Source organism: Leucoraja erinacea, chromosome 28, assembly GCF_028641065.1.
Source record: "Leucoraja erinacea ecotype New England chromosome 28, Leri_hhj_1, whole genome shotgun sequence".
Classification (NCBI taxonomy): domain Eukaryota; kingdom Metazoa; phylum Chordata; class Chondrichthyes; order Rajiformes; family Rajidae; genus Leucoraja; species Leucoraja erinaceus.
In genome coordinates this window covers 19,155,951-19,179,416 of record NC_073404.1, presented here as the reverse complement: position 1 = coordinate 19,179,416, position 23,466 = coordinate 19,155,951, and the positions used below count along the sequence as shown (strand labels likewise).

The 23,466-nt window shown below is 41.8% G+C and overlaps 1 long non-coding RNA gene across 3 annotated transcripts in view; it reads right to left on the bottom strand.

The window, feature by feature from the left end:
• The window catches only part of LOC129710743 (uncharacterized), a 175,037-nt gene that overhangs the window by 13,829 nt on the left and 137,742 nt on the right, over positions 1–23,466 (bottom strand). For all 3 annotated transcript variants that reach the window (XR_008725721.1, XR_008725720.1, XR_008725722.1), the window contains 2 exons: positions 21,689–21,795; positions 14,233–14,368 (listed from right to left, as the gene is read on the bottom strand). This is a non-coding gene — a long non-coding RNA (uncharacterized LOC129710743). The remainder of the gene's footprint in view (positions 1–14,232; positions 14,369–21,688; positions 21,796–23,466) is intronic.

Below are 23,466 nucleotides of genomic sequence, written 5' to 3'. Positions count from 1 at the left end.
ATGAGCTCACTTAAACCTGGAACTGATGGAAGATATTCAGTGTATGTATTAGCAACATAACGTGCTGGCTTGAGGGATGATCTAAAATATACTCAGCTATGAAAAGCACCATATAATTTCCAAAAAGATAAATTGGCCGCTTTTTTTATTGATGAGAAGCAAATTGAATAGCACCAAAATAAAAGAGAGATTCTCTGCATGAATGATAATGAAACAAATGCAAAAACAAAAAATGGCTGGATGGATTTGCACACCTCAAGTGAAACAAATGGCTCCTCAAGCATCTGAAGGAAAACAGAAAATCCATGAGAGTGCCCAATCCCAAGCTGCCGTCCTTGATACTGCAATTCTAAAAAGATAATTGGCTCCAGTAACCAGAGCACAACACTCGCATACCCAATACCAGATTTGCAAGATATTACCAAATGCACAGGGAAAACAATTCATGGACGTTTCTAAATCTTTCTTGAGAAGGAAAAGGGGAAAAAAAAATTCCGACCAACACATGCACTGTGACACTTTATCTAAAGTGGGCCTCGGCTATGAATGTGCCTGAAAGCCTTAACCCTTGTCGGCAATAAAACATGCATCAAGCTCACACGGAGTTTATGGTGCTTGTTGACCAGTTTCTTGGCCACCTTTGCAGAGTGAATGGAAAGCATGTACAGTTCCAAAGGATCCTCTTTCTCAAGCAACTAGTCAATTCCAATGTTTCATGGTGAATCAGCTGAACACCAGGTATTACTTTATCAATAACATCTGTAGCTGTGCTTATTCCTTAGTATTCAAAGTGGAATCATTCATTCCGACCAAGTGGAATAGTTAAGGATCCTTACTGACAAGTGCTGTGATTGAAGTGTAAACAACAAAAAAATCAATATCAGCGATGTAATTGGCAATCAGCCTGCTCACAAAGGCTGGAAACTGGGATTGCTTGCCGTACAGCTACATAACAGCAGATTGTGCAGCTGGGTTGCTGTGCTAAATAATCCAACGCTGATATCTGAAGTGACTGTTGCCAAGAACCAGCAGCCTGAGAGACTCTGTGCTGAACAGGTATCTTGGCATATCAGCATTGTCACATGCATAAGTAATGCTAAATGCAAAGCTGATGGCAAACTCAACAACTCAGCGAGCAAAATATTTTGACACATTCATCTTTATTGACCAATTCTGAAATGCCTATCAGTAGAATCTTGATGCTGTCTGCACCATGATATGACAAAGGAATAAAGAGCAGACTAATCTGGAAAGAGCCCCATCCATTGATCCATTCCACTCAGGATATGAAGAATCATTAACACTCATTTTGCTAAATGAACTAGATTTCTACCTGGTAGCATAGCCTCAATAATAGTACAAGATGTTAGAGTCATACGGCACAGAAACAGGCTCTTGAGGCCACTGATTCTGTGTTGACAAGCCCAAGGAGCAATTTACAGAGGCCAGTTACCCACGAACCCACGCATCATTAGGACATGGAAGAAAACCGAAGCATCCGGATGAAAACTATACAGTCATAAGGAAAACCTGCAGACTCTACACAGACTATACTGAAGTCAGGGCGGAACTCGTAATATCCACAAATGATTTCCAGTTTTGGTCTCCACAACGGCTTGGGATCAAGGGAGGACCACGTCTGTTATGCTATCTCTGAGTGATGTGGGAATTGAGCCCCCGATGGAAGTAAGAGAAGGGAGAAGATTGATAGATCACCACACCTTCAGCGAAACAGGTAATGTTGCAGTTCCAGGACATCAAGTTCACTTTTCCCACACAACTTGCACAGCTCTGAAAATTACAATCCTTGATGGTGAGAAATGGAAACATCTACATGATCTTGTCCTCTCCAATCTACCATGGCACATGGACTTCTCAATGATAGTACCTATGAGAGTGATCACGGTGCTGTTCCTTGAAAGATAAAGTCTCATCTTTATGCCTTGTTGTGTAACGCTATAATTGTGTTAAATGGAATAGACACCAGACTGATTCTGTGGCTCAAAACTAGTCATTCATGTAGCACAACAAGGACAGATTTCCCCTTGTCCTCATCTTTCTCTCCACCAGCCTTCGTATCCAACACATCATCCTCCTACATTTCCGTCACTTCTAACGTGATTCCACCACTAACCACATCTTCCCATTTCCACTTCTTTCTGCCTTCTGCAGAGACTGCTCCTTCTGCAACTCCATGGTTCACTCATCCCTTCCCACCCAAACCATCCCATTCCCAAGTACTTTTCCGTGCAATCGCAGGAGATGAAACACCTGTCCTTATACCTTCCTCCTTTCCTCCACCCAGAAACTCCAACAGTCGTTGCAGGTAAGACAGAGGTTCACATGCACTTCCTCTAACCTCATCTACTGCATCAGGTGTTCGATGTGGACTCCTATCCAAGACCAAGCACAGACTTGGCGATCGTTTTGCTGAACACTTACGCTCAGTCCACCAAGGTCTACTGGATCACCTGGTTCCAACTACTTTAACTCCCCTTCCCATTCCAAAAACAGCCACTGGTTGTTGAGGAACTACTCGAGGCTCTGTCCTAGGCACAATTTGTTCTCAACTCTTAAGCAAATGAAAGAGCTCGTACCTGCATGCAGCAAGATCGATACAACAAAGAAAACCACTACATCTTATAAGGTTTTGAGCCTTTCCTGCTCCTTTGTTATCGAGGCTAACAAGCAACCACTTGTTAGGAGTGTTACTTCCAGTTTGCTCCATGTTGTCATTTGCACCACGACACTGTTGCTGTTGTTGTTCAGGCGAACAAAACACCAGTCCAGCCAATTAATGTCCTCAACTCGCATCCAGCACCACAGCAACATAAGGCCTGATCTTCCCAACCCTAGGCCTCACTCTCCTGCACAACTGTACCCCACCTCCACCCCTCCGTCCGCACCTCTTTATCAGTGGAACCATCATTTTTGGTAGCAGTTGCTAAAATGATGCATGGTGCCTATTCTCCCACCAACATCGCTACCCCTTTATAGGCATCTCCACAGGACCACACTCGAGATGCACAAGCTCGAGATGGAAGGGTGTCATGTGTTGCATTTGCATGGTGTCTGATTGCTTTTAACTCTAACGTACCTCTTCTCGCCTGAGAAAGGAACAAAATAACCACAAGAAAAAATATTCAAACCGGAGGACGGATTTGGCAGCTAGTAAATCAGATGCTTTAAAACCATGCATGTTTTTTGTCTCTGAAGGATTCAGCATCAGGCTATCTCCCTGCAGGGACAGTGTTGAACTACTGCAGCAGAATATTCCATCAGGGGAGGCAGCAGACAGCTGTAAGATACCTCTTGGGAAACAGCCACTGGTCAGGTGGATCACCACTGGTCCTATGTTACTCATCTCAAAACAGCTGGTTCTGAGAAGACAGACAAGAGCAAAATGATTGTGCTCGAAGGCATCATTATAATTTACAGAAAGTAGATTAAATAACTGCTTCCATTTGGCAAACATTCTGCAACACTACATCATACAGAGCAAGGAACATCAGGTTTGATCATTATAATTGAACATCAGGTTCGATCAGTTGTCTGTTTAATTAATTGATCTCAGCGAGCTCAGGAAAAATAATCCATTGGTCAGGTTTTGCTTCTCTGTTTCTTCGTGTGCAGTCACCTGCTGAAATGTGTTCATGTTTAAACATCAAATAAGTCCAGGGCTTCCATCACTCAGCTGAGATGCCAGCCTTTTCGAATAACCTCCCAACTCATTATGTAATGAATAGCAAGGTTAAAGAGCGCATATTACCTGGAAAATCTTGTAAATCCTCAGGAAAGAAGAAATTAAAATAAAGGAAAGCTGAAGGAAACTCAACTGAACTCAACTCCTATACTTTATATATCTAACTCTATCCCCACGCTTCCAGACATCACCACAATGCCCCAAGCATAATCCCTCAAACTACATTTAACAATCTGCCGGCAAGCAGCTAGCTAAAATGGAAATAATTTATGGGAACTTCAACTGATTTCAACTGGTCTCACACTGCCTTAGGGTAGACAAAGGAAAAAATAATCAATTGGTCTTCCAACATTGATTTTCCTGTCTGAGATGAGCATAGTATTAGGTTAAATGGGTGTACTGATAAGTCGGTATAACTCAGCTTGGAAACAGTATGTGTAAGACCATTCAGCCCATTGGGTCTGTTCCGTATTCGATCATGGTTTGTCTATTTTTCCCTCTCAAACCTATTCTCCTGCCTTCTCCCCGTAACCTTTGACAATCTTACTAATCAAGAAACTAACAATCTCTGCTTTAAATATACCCAATGACTTGTTGATGATTGGCATTGTGTTTAGGGAACACAATTCTTTTTAACTTAAACATGAAGCTGTCTCTATCTCTTACAAACCATTTCTTCCTTAACTCGTAACTTTGATTTACTGTCACTCACTGTTGCCCAAGATCCTTGGTTGGGTTGTAGGCTCCAGGTTACAGAAGATGCAAGTAATATCACAAGAAACAAACTAATTGGAAGAAAAAATTACAAGCAGAAACACCTTAGTCGGGCAACATCTATAGAATGAGAAACTGGTTTAGGCATCTTATTGTCACATGAGATCCAGTGAAATAGTTTGTTTTGCATGCTGTGCAATCAAATCGGATAATAGTGTGCATAAATGCAATCAAGCCAAACATAAGTACAATAGATAGATCAATGGGGAAGTACCAGTCCCGGAGACAAAATCTCCATCTTCCCTGACTGAGAACGAACCTGATCTGCAGCTCTTAAAGGTGGCAAAACATAATCACTAGGCCATCAGGGAAACCGCGATAACTTTTTATCAATGTCATTTAACGTAAAACCTGTAACCGAGCAATTTGCCTGTATCTTCTCAAAGCATTGTACTGGGACCATGGCGCTGAGTGAGATAGGGAGTTGTGATTAAGGCTTCAGTTTATGAGTTTGCGAATGCAGTCCAGGAGAGTTTTGCGCTGTTAGAAATTAAATATTTTGGATGAGGCCAAATTTTCTTTCGCATGCAGCACGATGTTGCAGCGGTAGAATTGCTGTCTTGCAGCATTTGCAGAGCCAGAGACCCGGGTTCGATCCTGACTACAGGTGCTGTCTGTCTGGAGTTTGTACGTCTCCCCATGACCGCGTGGGTTTTCTCCGAGATCTTCGGTTTCCTCCGACACTCTAAAGCTGTACAGGTTAGTAGGTTAATTGGCTTGGGATTGTATACTTGGTATAAGTGTAAATTGTCCCCAGTGTTTGTAGGGTAGTGTTAATGTGCGGAGATCGCCAATTGGTGCGGACCCGGTGGGCTGAAGGGCCTGTTTCTGCGCGCTATCCCTAAACTAAACTAAACTGAAAAAGGTATTTCAAAAGATTCCAGATCACTCAATCAAAGTGCAGAGGAATATCTACCCATCTGCACTTGTCTTGCTAGCACTTGGCGCACCGCATCCTCCCACCTCTTTATACTGGCTACCTCCCTCTACTCTTTCAGTCAAGGTGAGGGGTGTCGAACTGAAACATTAACTGTAACATTCTTCCACAGACGCTGTCTTAACCATTGGGTTCCTCCAGTTGCTCCACTGTTTTTGCTGCAGAGTTTATACCTTCCTTAATCTTTATCCCTCAAACCACAAGAAGATGAGTTATCACCATCACACTGCTGATGTGGACCTTACTACAACAAATTATTTGCCACTTTCCCTACTTCACAACAATCACCATATTTCCAAATTACTTAATGAACTGTAAAACATTTTAGAACATACTGTTGTGGGACAAGATGGCGTGAAAGATTCTTTGTAGTTTGGCTTGGTTCCTACTTTTAGGCCAAATAAATCTTTCTTAGTTATTCCCGTGGGATTAGTCACTGGCTCTAAAATTCATATGGGAATTAAATCCCAAAACATCTTCAGAGGTGCTAAAGGGAATATGGGATCTTACATTCAATGCTTTGTTCTAAACATCTGCATAGTGCCCGGCATCTGTCACATCTCCAGAAGCTACTTGGATACAGTATATTCCGGGATTGGAATTAATGGCTTGGGCCCGACTGTGTAATCAATAACGTTCCATCAAAGTAGGTCAGCATGCTCAGCTCGTTACTGCCTTTGGGATAGCCGTGCATGGACATGTTTTTGTCACTCTGCTACGAAAAATGCCATTAAGCTGAAAAGAGTGTTGTGAAGGTTTATGCAGATGTTGCCAGAATTTGAGGACCTGAACTACAGAGAGAGGTTGGGCAGATGAGGTATTTAATCCTTGGAGTGCAGTAGGCTGACAGAGGAATGTATATAAAATCATGAGTGGAATGCACCAGGATATGGGAATGAAGAACCAGAGGCCATATGTTTAAGGTGAGAAGGGAAAGATTTAACAGGTACCTGAGGAGCAGCACAGTGGTGTAGCTAGTAAAGCTGCTGCCTCATTGCACTAGAGACCCGGGTTCAATCCTGATCTCAGGTGCTGTTTGTGTGGGGGTGGGGGCAGTCTGAGCAATGACTAACTATGCCCATTATGCCTGTTATCTTTCAACCAGATTTATTTTATTGCCATTTGGATCCAGTTGCTAAAAGGCACAATGTCAATTTTGCATTCGAAACCCTTCTTCACCCGCTGAGTTTCTCCAGCATTTTTGTCTACCTTCGATTTTCCAGCATCTGCAGTTCCTTCTTAAACATCAATTTTTCATTGCCACATTTAGGAGTATGGAGAGTATTTCTGGCATCTCACCTGAACTTTATTGTAACTGGGTAGGAGAGGGGTAGTAAAGGTTTAGTTTGTGTAGTGTATTTTGGGTACTTGGAACTGACTCAAAAGAACTCTCAGATACAGGTGTAAACTAACCAGCTTCTTTATTGTAGGATGCCACCATGAGTCTCCTCTAGCGCAGGCGTCCCCTCGCACAAGACATAACATATGCTAATTACATTATATACATTACAGTTTGCGTTGCAGCTTCATTAGGATTCATCTAATCTTTAGGTATGTCTTGGCACAGCTGGCAGAGCTGTTGTCTCATAACTCCAGAGTTACTTTCTCCATTTGAATGTGCATGTTTCCTCAGGTTCTTCTTTTTCTTCCAATGTGATAAAGATATGTGGGGTCATGGGTTGGTGACCATAAATTTTGTAGATTTTTGGAAGAATGTGGGGACAGTAAAATGGGACTAGAAAATAATGAGTATAAATGGTGTTTAATGCTGTGGATTAATTGGTCTGAAAAGACTCTTCCACGTCCTGTCATGATTTTCTCAATTGGCCTCATGCTGTTCTCTGTGTAGTTTCATTGATGAGTTGGGAGATTGGCTGAGGTTGCTTTAGTTAACTCTGTTTGCTCCACTAGATCACTGGCCTAAGGACAACGACAGTCAGAATCAGGTACAATAACCTTCTCATCTTATGCGCACCCTCTCATTTAAATACACTCACAGCCCCACTGGGAGCGACTGCATTTCCAACCAGCGGCACTAATGATTATTGTGTAACTCACCATTCCACTCCAACTGAAGTTCGCTGAAGGAGAGCAGTCTAGAGTTTAATTCCAAAGCATACAAAGCCTTTATAGACAGCCATCGGAGCATTGGAAGAATCGCAAGTGACGTACTTTGAGATGCTACATCATATGTTTAATTTGTAAAACCACTCTAAAGATTGTCAGTACTTTATCTTTCTGACATATTTTGGTAATTATAACTCAAAATCAGTCATTTTTGTGTTCTGTTCATGCAAACCAAATTTATTTTGCTTTTGTCAGCATGTGATCATAGAGTTATAGTGTAATACAGCTTGGAAACTGGCCCTTTGTCCCAACTCATCCATGCAAAGCAAGATGCTGATCTAAGATAATCCCATTTGCCTACATTAGGACCATATCCCTCTCAACTTTTCTTATCCATGTACCTGTCCACATGCCTTTTAATTGTGTTCTTGTTCCTGCCACAACCAGGTTCTTTATGTCTTGCAAGCGTGCAGTACCAGTCCTGAGCTGTTGGGCTGTACATGGTTATGTACATTCCCAAATGGCCATCATTCTGAAAGTCTGTTGCCAAATTATTTTTTTTCAGTATTCATTAATGGAGTTCTGCGCAACAGAACGTTATTCCCTTTATGATGAACCTTAACACATATTTCAAAACTATGCCCACTGAGTCATATTGATTCACCGGTCTGTCAACCCCAGAGAACTGATATCTGGGATATGGATATTATCCTAGGTATTCATCACGGTGTTAGCACAGGTGGGAAAAATTGAGTGTCACATACAGATTAAATCACAATAATATCTATTGTTACATTACAGCTTTGTTTAATTTTGATGAGGGAGTAAAATGCAGTAAAAGCTTTGTAGAGTAAAGTCATGGTCACTTTTATAAGAACATTACTGGCGACAATATTGGAGGAGCTAGTCATGGATTATAATTATGATGGACCTGCGCCACTACAGAACCTTTAACAACCTTCCCCCTTTTACCTGTGGGTTTGGCCACTGACCTCTGCAGGCAATCCACACACATGCTGCAAAATATCTGCAAAATGACTCAGCATGAAGGATTCCATATAGTTATTAATATGGCAGAAGAAAAAAAAATCAGTAAAATTATTAATATTTTACTCTGCTGTTTCATGTACTGAGGCATAAATATTCAAATTGGTATCCCTGGCAAAAGGATCACAGAGGGAATACAGTTTTCAAAGCTCTTGCATTAAATGTTAATTTATTTACATTTCAAAGACAAATGCAAAAATCTATGTGGGTGAGAGGGTACTGCACAGTCAGAGTTATCTTTCCAAATAGATGTTAAATTTACTTTCTTAGGCACGCAGAAAAATCCCTTGGTCCTATTTTGAGGAGAGGGAGAATCATTTAACACAAGTGCAAGGACAATATTAATTCCTCAATCACCAACATTAAAACAGAATAACCAGTCATTACTGCTCTGTGTTTCTGGTGACAACTCTGATCAGATATAGATCAGTTCTCCTCTAGGTCAGAGGGTTGTCTAGGAGAATCCCAAGATAAAGAGCAATGCTTGTCAGCTCTTCATCTCTTGGAGTTCCTCCCTCATATTCACCCTCTTGACTGCAGAAGAGAAGTTGCTGCAGGTGCAGCAACAATTCCCTTTGTGAGCATTCTGAACACCACTGAGGATGAAGACCCTCTTTGTGTTCTCCTTATGCCCCTGTCCCACTGTACGAGGTAATTCACGAGTCCACCCGAATTTTCCCCTGATTCGAACTCGGAGAATGTCCGTAGCGTGTCCGTAGGAGTTCGTGGATGTCTCATAGCGGCTCATAATGCTAACGGCAGGTATAAAAAGTTTTAAAAAATGTCATCACGACTATTTTTTCACTCGTGGACATTTTTTACAGGGATGAAAAAACTTCATGAGTTATCGGATGTCCAGAGTATCTACCATCCTGGGATGTCAGGACTCTCATATGATGAAAGACTGGATAGACTCGGCTTGTACTCGCTACAATTTAGAAGATTGAGGGGGGATCTTATAGAAACTTACAAAATTCTTAGGAGGTTGGACAGGCTAGATGCAGGAAGATTGTTCCCGGTGTTGGGGAAGTCCAGAATAAGGGGTCACAGTTTAAGGATAAGGGGGAAATCTTTTAGGACCGAGGTGAGAAAAATATTTTTCACACAGAGAGTGGTGAATCTCAGGAATTCTCTGCCACAGAAGGAAGTTGAGGCCAGTTCATTGGCTATATTTAAGAGGGAGTTAGATGTGGCCCTTGTGGCTAAAGGGATCAGGGGGTATGGAGAGAAGGCAGGTACAGGATACTGAGTTGGATGATCAGCCATGATCATATTGAATGGTGGTGCAGGCTCGAAGGGCCGAATGGCCTACTCCTGCACCTATTTTCTATGTTTCTATGTTAGCGTAACCCTCTGATCTAGAGTAATTTTTAGTGCGTTATACTAGTTCATAGGATTCAACGGCAGTTCACCATTCTCTAGCTCAGCAACTAATTTAGGATCAATTAATTTTTCACAAAATGGTACATTAAAGTATTGAATATTTACAGGATACTTAATTCATATTCAGGCAGAAAGAACAAATTACGGTTGGCCATCACCCCCAAGGCTCCAAAGAAGGATTCCACTGCTACCGCAGTGTGTATCTGCCAAGGGCTTAACCTTTGGACATGAATTAAGAAAGTGAGGTTGGGGAAAGTCCAGTTCACAATGTAGGAAACGGGTCCAGTAATTGACCTGATCAAGAATGGCCTCTAGTGATGCTCAGAACCCAACCTCTGTCATTGAGCTAGTAAACCTGCTTCCTTACAGCATGGTGTTGCATATGTCTTGTGAATGTTCACATATACCACACCTTATCTATTCTGCTAATTGCAATCTCAGACAACTCGTAATACATTTGTACCTTTCATACATCCATGTTGGCTTGACCAGTACAATTATTATCCTCTAAGTGTCCTGTTACACTTCATTATTAATACTTCCTAGCAATTTCATTCTATTGCTATCAGAGTAATCAGTCTACTGCTCTCCCCCCCCCCCCCCCCCCCCCCCCCCCCATATTCACTATCAACAATACTACCGTAATAACTGTGGAGTCATTTTAGTTCCTTGGAACCATCATCTCCACGGACCTAAAATGGGAAGCCACCATTGATTCCACAGTCATAAAGGCCCAGCAGAGGATGTACTTCCTGCGGCAGCTGAGAAAACACAATCTGCCACAGGCAATGATGGTCTAGTTTTATACAGCCATCATCGAGTCTGTCCTCACCTTCTCCATCATGGTCTGGTTTGGCTCAGCCACCAAGCATGACATCCGGAGGCTGCAGCGCATCACTCGATCAGCCGAGAAGATTATTGGCTGCAACCTTCCCCCCGTTGATGAACTGTACACTGCAAGGGCCAGGCAGTGAGTGCGTAAAATCATCTCTGACCCCTCTCACCCTGGCCACAAACTCTATGAAGAACTTCTCTCTGGGAGGCAACTCGGGACTGTCAAAGCCACCACAGCGAGACATAAAAGCAGCTTTTTTCCACGAGCAGTAGCTCTACTCAACAGCCAAAAATCTGTAACCACCTTTTGCTCTGGTATTTTATTTTATTCTTCACATATTTAAATTATAATGTTTTATTTTTAATTGTCTACTGTATATATCACATTGTTATCCTTGCAAGCAAAACACCAAGGCAAATTCCTTGTATGCATACATATTTGGCTAATAAAATTTGTTCAATTCAATATTCAATTTTAGCTCTCTCCTTTCTTAAATAGTTCCCTGAAATTTGGTGCTTTCCAATATATGAGAACTAGTTTAAAAACAGTGCAATTTTGGAAGATGACGTCTGATGCTTCCATTATCTCAATAGCCACCTTTTTCAAAAGGTGCAGGTTGTTACATTCTAGGAAATTATGTGGCTTTGGTCTAATTAATTCCTCCAATACTATGCATATTATTTATTTGAACCTCCTGTTCACTCGAAGCCTGTGGTTATCACATTTTTCCAAGAGGCTTTCTGTGTTTTCTTCCATGAAGACACACACAAAATCTTTGTTAATTTGCTAATACCCCCAACATAACATCTGCTAATCTTTTCCTTTTAACATATTTATAGAAGCTTTTACAGTCTATTTCTCATTAAGCTCCTCCTATATCTAACTTTTGCTTTCATTATTAATATCTGGTCCACCTTGATTGATTTTCCAAATGTCCCCAACACTCAAGCTGACTATCTTTGGCAATAATATAAATAGTATTCTTTTGGTGGATCACTTTCTCATTTAATTTTATGCCCTACAAACCTTGTTTAGTGTTTAAGACGTGTTTTCAGAAAGGAGTGTGTTAATGCAATCAATAAAAAGAGATACTTTAGCTAGGTGCATGGATATGCAAGGAATGGAGTTAGAGGTATCACATATATGCAGAAGGCTTCATGTTAGGCACATACACTACGGGTCGAGGGGTCTATTCCTGTGCTGTACTGTTCTATGTTCCAAAGCTTTATATGCAGGGACTGATGTGTTGCTGACAGCTCTGCTGTGCAGTGAATGTAGCCACGGACCGTAGCCCTTTAGCAGTCCTTTCACATTAATAAAATGCCCCTCTGCACATTCTGAAGAGATTGGGTGAGTGTCGCAGCACACAATGCTGAGCTGTGGGGCACAGGGCTGTGCCCTATCCAACATGGTGGGTCTTTGTTGAGGGCCGATAGCAACTGCTCCATGTGTGGACAGTCTGCCCAGGGTTCTACAGTCTGTCTCGTCATCATAGAGGGTGTGGAACTTGCTGCTACACGTGGGGCTGAGTGATGATGCATGAACAACAGGCTGGGAAAAAGGTATGGGCTAGATGGATCTGGCCACCGATCAACAACGACATCAGTGGTCGACGCAAGAAAGGACAATGACCTCACGCTCATGGTGAACTTTTATTAACAAAGGAAAGTTTACACTTTTGAACGTTTATTCTCAATTTGTGTAAAAAAAAAAAGAACAATGGAACTGTTCTTACAGTTCATACTGGCTCCATTGTTAATTAATTGTCTCCATTAAAAACAAATTGAGAATAAAAGTAAATTGAGAGTAAAAGTTCAAAAGTGTAAACATTGGGGGTTGGCTCTAAATTTACTGGCACAAAGGGGATAAGCTGATCTAAATTCAAATATAATTGTGAACCCAAAGTTATATCATCACTCTCCCTCTGTGAACACGACACCAACAATCCCTGTGCATTATCTTGGGCCATGTCCAGTAAATGGCCTTTCCTTGTCCCATGCTGCCGCTTCTACCGCTGCACCATCGAGAGCATCCTTACCAACTGTGTCACAGTATGGTATGGCAACTGCTCTGTCTCCGACCGGAAGGAATTGCAGAGGGTGGTGAAAATTGCCCAACGCATCACCGGTTCCTCACTCCCCTCCATTGAGTCTGTCCAAAGCAAGCGTTGTCTGTGGAGGGCGCTCAGCATCACCAAGGACTGCTCTCACCCCAACCATGGACTGTTTACCCGCCTACCATCCGGGAGGCGCTATAGGTCTCTCCGTTGCCGGACCAGCAGGTCCAGGAACAACTTCTTCCCGGCGGCTGTCACTCTACTCAACAACATACCTCGGTGACTGCCAATCACCTCCCCCCACCCCCGACACTCCTCCCACAGGAAAAACACTATGTCTGTATATATGCTAATATAAATATTTATTCAAATCATATGCTATGTCGCTCTTCCAGGGAGATGCTAAATGCATTTCGGTGTCTCTGTACTGTACACTGACAATGACAATTAAAGTTGAATCTGAATCTGAATCTGAATCTGATGAGATCTATGACAGGGAAACTCTGCCCTCGATGGACATCTGAAGTTCTCTCATTAAGACATTTTGTGAGGGTTTCCCCACTGCCACATCTACTAAGGTACAACAGGATGGTCACGTGAATCCAGATGTCCAAGTTGAACGTGTCTACGTGGGTTGGAGAAATTAGGGACAGGATATCACAGTCTAAAATCCGTGATAGGGTGTGGTAACCCACAGTAAATGATGGAGAGGTCCAGTGAACAAAGTGATTCATTCTTTGACCCTGCGCTGGTTTAAAAAGCAGCTGGAATTCAAGCGGGATTAGAACACTGTTGTAGCAAGACACACAGCCCCATTGAAAAGGCTTCTCACTTAGAGTGCAGGAGTAAACCATTGTGTGCTGTGCATTGTTGCTCTCAGCACGCAGACATTGGCCTGTCAATAGTTTAAGGCAATTGAAAGGATCTTCCAGTAAACAGCTCAGGGATATATTTATGCAGTGATCCATGAAGGAACTATGCAGCTGGGTAATAGAGATCGTGTTCATAGACCATTCAAAATCTGCAATTCAAAGCAACCAGCAGTAAATGAAAGCACTGTAACCCAAAAAACAGCAAACATGTCATAGAGCATAAAAAAGACAAGCGGTTTCAAGAATGTCAATTGAATACCATTCAAGAAGGTAAAATAAGCCCATATAAAATGCAACTGGTCAATTGTTTTATGACTTGCTCATTAAACTATCGTAGAGTTTAGCGGATGAGCCCTTTTTGGGGCTCATTGGCCATGAAACGGAGGTTATGAGTTCAAGTTGCACTGCATTTGTGAGCCCAGTACAGACCTTTAGGACTTTGAACATGTCATAAATGCTGCCTTTCAAACTGACCCACTGTCTACCAGTCCGGCAGATACAAAGGACACTGTGACATTATTCTGATTAAATCAGCAAAGCAAAAACAAAATAATGTACCTGGTTATTTTCACGCAGTTTGATTGTGAGGCCAAGACATCAATCCGTTTCAGACGTATGGCAGAAGAGATTCTGATCGCTGTGAGGATCCTACAAAAGATTATTTTGTGCATTCTCCATCCAGATCTTAGCAGGTCTGAGTCCAAAACATAAAAGGTGTTTTGTGATTCTCAATCACCATCACATTTAAGAATTCTATACAGGGCTTTTGACCCATTATGTAACGGTTCACTGAACTGCGTTATTAGTTTAAATATCAATGCATCTTCTATGACATTTTTAATGGTAAGTTGGAGAGTATGTTGTTTTATGATAACAGGAGAATCATACTCTCTCATTTAAAATATATTATTTCACGAAATGGGAAACCGTTTGACCTGACGTGTCCTTTAAAGGTGATTTGCTGTATATGGAAACCAAGTGGAATATAACACTGTTGGTGTGAAGCTTATTGGCAGAAGGTTGATTGACTGACTTCGATTTTAGTAGTTTCGAATTTCTTGAACACGTGACACGTTTATAGAATATTTGCCATCTAGCGCAGTATTCCAGTGCCAAAGTCCCAGGATATTATGATTGGCAACATAAGTCATGCTGTCATATTCTGGAACTTTTAGACCTTCTCCACATTGCTTGCAGCAAAATTGTTAGAATTTAATTAACAAAGCTTCACTTCATTAAAATGAATGGTGATGGCTAATTCCCTGAGTTGACACTTGTGTTGTTAGCAAAATGGCACTGGACGATAAGGAGAATGAAGATTCGTGGAATGCAATGTCTGCAGAGTGCACATCAAGAGATAAGGACAATGGTGTAGCTTCAATCAATTATATTAATTTAACTGTAAATAGGGATCACATAAAGGTATATAAAATCATAAGACACATAGATGAAGTGAATGGTCACGGCCTTTTTCCCAAGGTAGGGGAATCTAAAATGAGAGGGCATAGGTTTAAGGTGAGAGGGGAAAGATATAAAAGGGTCAGAGTGGAAACTTTATCACACAGATGGCGATGGATGAACGAATGAATACTTTATTATCACATGTGACAAGTCACAGTGAAATTCTTTGTTTGCATACCCAAGGTATGTAACAGTCGCCCCACAAAGTTTGCCGACAGAGGGGTGTATGGAACAAACTGCAAGGGGAAGCTGCAGAGGCCAGAACAATTAAATGTTTAAAATAGATTTACTCAGGTACATGCATTGTAAAAGTTTAGACAAATAGTGGCAAATAATGTAAGCAAATGGGATTAGCTCAGATTGACTTTTTGTTCAGCATGGACAAGTTGGGCTGAAGGATCTGTTTTCACGTTGAATAACGCTATAACTCTAAAAACTACACTAAGGCAGATATGGCAGGGCAGACAATCTGTTATAGTTGAAGGAAGCCGTTGTTATCCCTGGTGACCACATCTGCGGCAAATGTCTGCAGTCCTGGTAACTTTGGCTCAAAGTGAAGATTTGGGCACTGCATTTGATTTCAAATTAAAGGAAGCAATGAAACTTAGGTTAAACATATCGAAACTGTTCACTCAAGAAGGACAGAAGAGTGTGACAATGAGTGGGGCAGTCATAGAGCTGCAGAAAGTAGATTTGGAGAAACCTTGTTTGTCCAACAAATGCAAGGTTCTTGCTGCTTGTTTAGTTAAGAGCTGAGACGAAGAAGGGGCGATGGGAGGGGGGGGGGGGGGGGGGGGGGGGGGGGGGCATGTCCAATCTGACCACATACTGTGGTACAGGGAGTCATCAAGCTGAGTGAATGAAAAGGGATGAATTAGTGATGGGGGGGGGATAATATACTTAGGGGGAATAAGTACTATTCTCAGCATTTGCTCGCATGTATGAAAGTCAGTATAAAGTGCCTAGGGCTAGCATCAGGTGTGTTCCCCCAGGTCTCCTCTTGCAGAGGAACTTTAAGTAGAAATTAAAGATCCATTTGTCATGGTCTGCATGGGAGCTGCATAAAAAACGTTTAAGACAGAAGTTCTGGTGAAGGAGAATGAGCAATTAGGATCAAAGTTAAAAGCAAAATTGCTGGGGTAATAATCTCTGAATAATAAACTGAGCCATGGGCAAATTGGCATAGGGTGAATGAGATCAGAGGGTTGAATGTGTGGTTTACAGAGTGGTGTAGGAAAAGTAGATTTTAATTCATTTGGATCACGTTGTGACCACATCACTAGAAACTAGATGTCATGATAGTCCTCAAGAATGAGTGATGAACAGCAGAAAACAATAAAATAACTAGAAAATGATTTAAGGGAAAAGGACACAAAGTGCTGGAGTAACTCAGCAGGTCAGGCAGCATCTCTGGTGATGTTTCAGGTGGGGAGCCTTCTTCAGACTCCATCTAAAATCCAAATAAGGATCCAGAGCCAAAACGTCGCCTATCCATGTTGCCCAGAGATGCTGCCTGACCCTCTGAGTTACTCCAGTACTTTGTGTCCTTTTGGTTATAAACCTGCATCTTCAGTTCCTTTCTACAATTATGGAGACTGTACAGATGAAGGGAAATTTAGAAAGTTAAAGATAAAGGAAAGTTAATAATAAGGGTAATGAGTAACGATAACCAGAGTCCATTAGGAAATGATTTGGGATAGAACATGCAAGTATATTTTCATTTGGAATCAGAGCAGGGATAAACTGTGCAAAGACAAATCTCAAGGTTCTTCATCTGAATGCATGTTGAATGCCTGCAACAGTTACAACAAGGTAAGTGAATTAATGGGACAAATAGAAATAAATGGGTAGCCATTAATAGCCATTAACAGAGACATGATTGCAAATTGTCCAATGTCGGAACCTAAATATTCCAAGATAGTTAACCTTCAGAATAGATCGACCAAAAATAATGAGAATGGCCCTGATGGTAAAAAGTAGGATGAAGGCAGGAGGGAGGCAGGAGAGAGGTGATCTTAGCTGTGAAAATCAAGAAATAGAATCTGTCGAGGGTGGAGCTAGGAAAGATCAAGGAGATGAAAAGCATGGGCAGAAGCAAATATTACCATGTTTTTTATTTAATTCATTCAACGGATGAGGACTTTGCAGACTGGGTCAGCATTGAGGGATTCATCCCTAGTTGTATTTTAGAAGGTGGTGGTGAGCTATTTTCCTGAACTGCTGCTTACTTTAAAGTATAGGTTAGGAAGGAATTTCCAGAATTGTGACCCAGAATTTTGTGTAAGGAACGCTGTATTTGCTATTGAGGGAGTCAACGCACAGGTTCCTGAGAAAGTGATTTTGCTGTATGAGAACCAACCTCAGACCATCAAAGTGGAGATGATTCAAGAAAATTGTACTTTGCAGTGGTAGCTAATTGTTGGTGATCACACTTGATGCCAGAGATAACAGATTTTGTAGATGATGGAAGAGGTCACTGCAGACATGCTGGAAGAGGTCAGAAAGCAGACGTTCCTGATACAATGTTGTGATTGACACTAATTCACCTAGAAATCACCACAAACATGATCTTCTGTGGGTGAAATCGATCTTGGATCACATAGTGCTTTAAGAAACAGCTTTCAAATTACTCGGCTAATGTCTTTTATCAGAAGCTAAAACTACTATATCCATTTATGAAGTCTGCTTGTACAAATAACATTCAAAGTCTGCCATCTGCCCAGTTTTTATTCCCACCATGCCATAATATTAATATAGGATTTTGCTAAAACGCCAGCATCGCAACGTTACTTACTAATTCCATGTTGCTTCTTGCAAACTTGGAGTTTATGAGAATTCAACAGCAATAGTTCATGAGAAACGTTGTGGAAAGCTAGACTAAGAGCTGCAGTCTTTTGGCTTCAGCTTCCACCAGGGTAACCCTGAAATTAACCCTACTGTTTGAGCATTAATCGATCGTGTTTGTTTCAAGTTTTGCCTCTGCTCCACCATTGTATCACTGTAATTCTTATACAGCGCATGAGAATCGATAGCAACATCAGCATTTATTGCCATCCGTAAATGTGTTTTAGCCTGAGTCATCTTCTGGAGTCCCCGATAGTCAGATGTGTAGTGTGTTCCATGGTCAGATTCCAGAACATTGACCCTGAGATGAATAAGGAATGCTGTTACGTATCCAGATCAATAGAGCTGTCTCTTTGTGATGGTGGTAATATTTCCATCTGCCTGCTAATGTCTTTAAGTGGTAGAGATCAGATGACTTCACTATGGAATAACATAATAAACATGGCCAAGGAAAGGAAGCTGAGTCCAGAAAAGGTCATTCATTATTTACTTGGAGGGGTGACATTTTATACAGGGTGGCGCCTCACATGAAGAATATGGTTTCTCAGAGAGTTGTGTAGAGAAAATCACATCCTTCAGTATTCTGTGCACTTGCTCCAAAAGTAACTGCCTAGCAATCAATTACCAGCCAAATACAGGGAGAATGGATGCGTTGACTGTGACTCAAATCAAGTGTGCTCCTAAGATGTGCACACATTACTCAATACAGAGTACTGTTCATTTCTGAAGGTCAGAACATTGTGTAGTGGGTGAAAGATTGTTATAAATTAAGATGTCATTTCCCAGTTCTCTGCCAAGTTCAATGTTGAGCCCTGTACTTGAATCCCATCTATATTACTAAAAGTCTGATCTTGACCGATTTCCGAGAGAACGCCGCCACCTACGACCGTCATTTTTGGCCACCTCACTCAGAGACCCCCTCCGTCTTCCTGGACCAGAGGATTTTTCCCATTGATGAAAAATCAGAATGTTTCATATTAATGTTTTTTAAAAAATCCCCATTCTCTCTGCTGCCCCCGCTGGCGGCAGGGAGAGGGACTATAAAACCCGGAAGTGAAGTGCCTCACTCAGTCTCTGCCAGACCCAGGAAGCGAGAGGGTCACGGCTCTCTGAGCTGCGAATAACACTGAACACACGTCTACTCCACGGTGAGTCCCCTCGATACGGCTGTAAAGTGGCTGCAGCCCAATTGTTTGCCTCGCCTTTTTAAAAAGTTTGTGTTTAGGAAATGAATTTTGGTTGTCAGGTGGCTGCAGCCTAATTGTTTGCCTCGCCTTTTTTACAAAATTTGTGTTCACAAAATGAATTTTGTTTGTCAGGTGGCTGCAGCCTAATTGTTTGCCTTGGCTTGGCTTTTAAAATCGTTGCAACAGTTGGATGCCAGCCCAAGAATTCATACGGCCCACAATGCCTATACTAGCCCTCTGGAAACCAGTACCTTCGGCCCGCAACACCCACACTAACGCAACAGACAGCCCCCCCCCCCCCCCCCCCCCCCCCCCCCCCCCCCCCCCCCCCCCCCCCCCCCCCCACACAAGGTTTCCATGCATTCCCAGATGTTTTTGTTAATCTCCCTACCTGCTTCCACTACCTGCAACCTCCGGCAACCACCTGCAACCTCAGGGAACCACACGGAAACCTTGGATGGGGCGCAAAGTCTCCAGAGGTTTCTGTTCAGGTTTCCTAAGTGGGACAGGGGCATTAGCATACTTATATTCCCCATCACTGATCTTGCTGTCCTCCAAGTCCTTCTCCTCAGTGAATACAGATGAAAAGTATTTGTTTAGTACCTCCCCTACATCCTCCAACTCCAAACATAGATTCCCTCCTTTATACTTGAGTGGTCCTATCTTTTCCTCGGTCACCCCATATCCCCTTAGGATTTTTTAAAATCCGATTGTTAATAAGTATTTAAGAAGAAAGCAGTAAGAGACACTGGTCATTGATCAGGATCAGGAATCTAGACTGCACCTATCTAATCAGAGCAAAGAAACAAACTGCTGAAGGAACTCATTGGGTTGAACAGCAGCTGTAGAGGCAAAGCAATTGTTGATATTCCAAGTCAGTCCTGATGCAGGTTTCTGATGAACCCAAAATATCTATAATTCCTTTCCCTTCAAGGAAGCTGCTTTAACCCACTGAGTTTCTTCAGCAATTTGGCTTTGCTCCAAAGTACAGCATCTGTAGTTTATTTGCCTCCTTCCCAATTGTCAGTCCTGGCAAAGTTCAGCTTAATCAGAACAAATACATTTCTGAAGCAGATTTACATCGCTGAAAACAATCCCGTCTCATCACCAGGTCGTAGTGATCCAGAAAATTAATATCCCGAGAGTAGCTTTTTTCCAGAAATAGACAACCTTTCGAAAGCAGATGCACTCTGACTTTACAGACTCAGGCGTCTGATAGTCAGAATAATAAACCCCTCTTAAGCTATTAAACTGTATTTTTAAACAGCTGAATTGATCTGAATCTTTCCACTTACTTCCATGCCTGAGTACATTCATCCATTTAGATTAAAAATTAAAACATCTTTCCCTTAACAATTTTCTTCAATCCTCTTTGAGAACAAAAGTGTGACTGAGACTCGGTAATATTAATAGGATTTAATTGCCCTAAGGAAGTTCATTTACATTCCATAGCAATTGTTTTCAATCTTTGCTCCCAAGCCAAGGTGAAAAACAGCACCAGGAATTCTCATAACGATGGAACTCCAGTGGGAGCGGGAGGCCAGGTGGTTTGCAGGCCAGAAGTTACCAGGCTGCATTTTAACTAATAATGAAGTTTTTTGTTCTGTGCCAGATCAGTTGCCTCCCTGATATGATCATATAAAGTTGGCATCTGACTCAGCTCATCCATTTCCTTTATCACCAGTACAGTGTTAGGGTGTCACGGTGGCACAGCAGTAGAGTTGCTGCCCTACAGCGCCAGACACCCGGGTTCAATCCTGACCACAGGTGCTGTCTGTACGGATTTTTACATTCTCCCCGTGACATGTGTGGGTTTTCTCCAAGATTTTCGGTTTCCTCCCACACTCCAAAGGCATACAGGTTTGCAGGGTAATTGGCTTGGTAAAAATGTAAAAATTGTTCCTAGTGTGTGTAGGATAGTGTTAATGTGTGGGGATCACTGGTCAGTGTGGACTCGGTGGGCCGAAGGGCCCTGTTTCTGTGCTGTATCTCTAAACTAAACTAAACTAAACTAAACCAGCACTATATGGCTGTGATATTTAACCACAGCAGAAACCTGCCAAGTGCACTCACTACCAGCATCACCTTTCAAACCCGGCAGATGCCTTGGATAATGCCAAGAGCACCCCAGTCACTCCCTCATCGAGGACAAGTCTCACCTCAGTCACTCCCTCTTCTCGACTCTTCCACCAGAGGTAAAGAAATTTGAAAACACAAATCTCCAGATTCAGCGAAGGTTTCCTAGCTGTTATCAGACAACTGTACAGTCTTCTCACCAGTTAGAGTGTGGTTCTGACAACCCATCTACCTCATTTGAGATCTTTAACTAAATCTAAATGGACTTTATTGGATTTTATTTTGCACTAAACATTATACCCTTTATCATGTATCTGTACACTGTGGACGACTTGATTGTAAACATGAAAAGTATTTCCGCTGACTGAGAGAACGCATAAAAAGCTGTTCACTATCTCGGTACATTGGACAATAATAAACGGAATTAAACTAAAGATCACTGCTACCTGCAAAATCTCGTCTTTGGCCATGATTGTGGTGGTGTCGAAGTCACTCTTCCTTCATCATTGGGTTAAATTCCTGGAGCTTGTTTCCTGCAGCATCATGGGAGGACCTTGTAATAACCAGAAACTGTCAGTGAACACAGGCCCTGGACAGTAGAAATTTGCATGGTGCAACATCAGACCTCCAGGCCTATTCATCTTGTTTTGCAACCTCTTACAAGACAAAGCATATCTCTTCTCTTTGGTGAAAGAGCTGGCCTGCTGTGAATTGGACACTGCTGTCAGCCAGACTTAAAGCATCAGTGGGCAAATGGCATGAGAAACATAATCACTTTAGCGATGTCAGGCATCAACTCTACATTTCTCCTCAAAGAGGCTGCTTAGCCAACTGACCATCCCTGGGTTATAAGTGCCGGCTTATGGTCAGTCCTACATATGAACAATTTCCATAATATTATTAAATTCCAAATTCTGAAATACATGTATTCATTTGTTCCTACAAGCTGCAGAAATCAAATCCTTACTCTCTCCATTATTAATACTTGCTCATTTTTATCAGTCCTATGTGCCTTTGATGGCATTCATTGCAATACTGTGGAGATATGGTAACCATATCGAATGATTTTTGTGTATTTTCCAACTTTTAGAGAAAATTGACACGAGCATCTGTTAGAAACAGAACCTGTTCATTCTCCAGGGAATTCTACAATCCTTGCATTTTTTGTTTTCAATTTGGATGTTCAGCGTCTGCAGTAATTTTCTTTTTATATTAATTATGTATTAAATTTCTTAAAAGATAATGAATTATTGATTGGAATTCCATCTTTGATGCAGATTTCCAAGAACAGTTACTCAGGTTGTGTACGTGTTCCAACCACACCTCACTCACCCCACGACGGGTGTGATTTACTACCTGCTCAGAAGATGAGATTTGGAACTTTGCTTGGTTATCTTTGGAGATCCAGGAGCTTTCTTCATGTTGTCTAATGTTAGATGGAATACACAATGGAACAGCCCCATAGAGCTAGATAACCATTGCCAACATCAATCTCTTGGCTTTGCAAGCAAGCTATCCCAGGTATTTCATCACAGCCCTTTCCTGAAGTTGTGTCATTTATTCTCCTCTCCAAAGTTCTCCAATTTACTTCCATCTCTGTAGTTCCCTCTTGAAATGTTTTTAAATCTGCGTTCTTCACCTCTTCAGGCATGCTGTTCAAACCATTGCTCTCTTTCTTCCCAAATGCCGTCTGTGGTGGAATTTGCATAGTGGAGAAAAAGAGCAAGTTTCTAGAGAAGGTTTAATGCACAATGACATTTACTTAGATATGACAAAAATAATACATAATCTCATTCCACATTGTACTATGTTTCCTGAACTTCGAACAATTTATTTCCTATAAGTATGCATTAAGGAATTCAAGGAAAAAAGGCAGTTGAATGTTGGCTTATTACAGTACAGTGAACATAATAGTTATATGGCATGACAAATTGTCCTTCAGTTCATTTAATCTGTACTAGTAATCAAATACTACACTAGTCTTATTTTGTGTGTGTGGTGTGTGTCCCCCCCCCCCCCCCCTCCTCCCATCCCACATCCCAATAAGCTCTTCCCAGATTTTACCACTGATGTAAACACTGACCAATTTTTAGTGGCCTATTAACCCATCAACCTGTACATCTTTGTGACGCGGGAGGAAACAGGAGCACCCAGTCACAGGAGGATTTGCAATGTCTACATCAACAGCACGAGAAGCCAAGCTTGAACCCGGGTCCCTGGAGCT